This window comes from Neodiprion pinetum, chromosome 5 (assembly GCF_021155775.2).
Source record: "Neodiprion pinetum isolate iyNeoPine1 chromosome 5, iyNeoPine1.2, whole genome shotgun sequence".
Lineage (NCBI taxonomy): Eukaryota > Metazoa > Arthropoda > Insecta > Hymenoptera > Diprionidae > Neodiprion > Neodiprion pinetum.
The window spans coordinates 13484791-13487336 of NC_060236.1; the positions used below are offsets into that span (position 1 = coordinate 13484791).

A 2546-nucleotide genomic window follows, 5' to 3' on the forward strand; every position below is an offset into this window, starting at 1 on the left:
TTCATTCGCTTATTTTTTATTTTATTTCATTTTTTTATGATTTTTCCATTCACAATTATTTTTTATTTTATTACATTATTTACCTCAATCACCTTCATTTATATTCTATTATATTAATGTATAATATAAATATATATGAATATATATATACATATATATCTATATATATATATATATTTATATACATATATATACACATATATATATACACATATATATATATATATATGTATGTATGCATATATATGAATATATATGTATATTATAATTTTCAATTTACTTTTAAAAAAAGGAAAATTGAGAAAAAAAATTTTTTTTCACAACATTTCAATTTTTTAAAATCATGTATGATTATCAGAAAAATCCTAAATATTTTTAATTATTCGCTCATTTTTTATTTTATCTCATTATTTCATAATTTTTTCCATTCACAATCATTTTTTATTTTATGACATTATTTACCTCAATTACCTTCATTTATATTCCATTATATTAATGTATAATATAAATATATATAAATATATACATCTATATATATGTATATATGTAAATATATGTATATATATACATATGTATATTATAATTTTCAATTTACTTTTAAAAAATGGGAAATTGAGAAAAAAAATTTTTTCCACAATATTTCAATTTCTTAAAATTACGTATAATTATCAGAAAAATCCCAAATATTTTCATTTATTTGCTTATTTTTTATTTTATTACATTATTTACCTCAATTGCCTTTATTTATATTCCATTACATCAATGTATAATATAAATATATATAAATACATACATACATATATATGTAAATATGTATATATATATATATATATACATATGTATTTGCTAATTTTCAATTTACTTTTAAAAAATGGGAAATTGAGAAAAAAAATTTTTTTGACAACTAGGGGCTCCGGCCCTGCGCGCTTCGCGCGCTAACCCCATCTCGGCGCTACGCGCCTCGGGCACTCGGCGCTGCGCGCCTCACTATTTCCTTACGCATTGTCTAGTAGACAGGCGAATTCCTTCATGTTGATTTAATGACAGGTCCTGCACTTGCTGTCCACTTCAATTCCTTCTGTGCTTACTTTTCTTTTTTTCGTCAATCTAAGCTTCCATTCGTTGGTTGAAAATTGGTGTTCCGTCTCTATTGATATCTGTCCATCTCCTTGACTTGCTGAATTATTTTTGCTACCGCCTGCCCGTTATTCTCCAAAATCACCTTCTTTATATTTTTTTTTTCTCTATATTTATGTTGCTGTTCACTCCGTAAAACACCTCTTTTTTTTGTGGTCAACATCTATCATGGTCGTCCTCTTGCCTGGTTATAGGAATATTTGTTTATTATTATTCTCTGGCTTATTTGGTTATTCGCACTTAAAATTTTATTTTCCTTTTTCCTTTGTGATACTTCCGACCATCCACCATCTTCATTGCCTTGTCTGCTGGTTGAAACTCCTCCTTTCTGTTCGTTGGTTGAAAAGCCAGTATGATATTTTTTGTTCGCTTCCCTATATTTTTGCTGCTGTTTCCGTCGTCTAATTTTTCGCTCTTCTATGTACATCACATTGGTTGGTCGTCCTCTCGATTTATTTTCCGAATCAATCATCGCAATCGATTCTCCTAATTCTTCGACACCCTTCGTTGAATTATTTTTACTGCCGCTCTGCCGGTTATTCTCCAAAATCACCTTCTTTATATTATTTTTTTCTCTATATTTGCGTTGATGTTCATTCCGCAAAACACCTCTTTCTCTTGTGGTCAACATCGATCCTGGTCGTCCTCTTTCCTGGTTATACGAATATTTGGTGGATATTATTCTATGGCTTATTTGGTTCTTTGCACTTACAATTTTATTTTCCTCTTTCTTTTGTGATACTTCCGACCATCCACCATCTTCATCGCCTTGTCTGCTGCTTGAAACTCCTCCTTTCTCCATTGTCATCGTAAATCCTGGCTGTCCTTTTGACTGTTTGGTGATATATTTAGATTTACTATTATTTGATTGTTACTTTTCATACTTATTACTCACTATCTGAATTTTATTTTGGTTCTGCAAGACATCAAAGTGTCCACTGTCTCCGTCGCCGGTGAAGAGTAGCGAGAATTGTGTTTCATTTTGTGATCCGATCCGGTGTGGATGAATTTGTTCTTCGCGATACACGATTAAACATATCTTAAAAATATCCGCAGCTGCATATATTGCATTTTTATTCACATGTGATTTGTAATCACCAGGTCACCTAATCACAGCGGCGTTTGACTCATTACCTGTAATAAAACCCGCAAATGTAGACCAATTATCCACTATATTTGAAACGATACTCAGTTTCACCTCTGCGTGTCGATCTTGAGTGCCGTATGAACAATACGCCAACGCGCGAAAAAGACAATTCCTGTCGGGAATCATCGTTATAATTTTCGTTTGCATGTTCATTTTTTGCGCGTCAGAAACAGATACCTATAAAGATATTTGTCAAAGACTGTCATAAACAGCCGGTGACAGCTGTCAAAGGGTTTGCTAGATGCTTTTTGTTCTGTTTTCG

General features: G+C 31.1%; 1 long non-coding RNA gene across 1 annotated transcript; it reads right to left on the reverse strand.

Moving 5' to 3' along the window:
- Positions 1 to 1645: 1645 nt before the first annotated feature.
- LOC138191020 (uncharacterized) lies at positions 1646 to 2074 on the reverse strand. Its single transcript, XR_011177249.1, has 3 exons — positions 2033 to 2074; positions 1850 to 1969; positions 1646 to 1789 (listed from the first exon to the last, which is right to left on the reverse strand). It is a non-coding gene; the product is annotated as an uncharacterized lncRNA (long non-coding RNA).
- Positions 2075 to 2546: the final 472 nt, after the last annotated feature.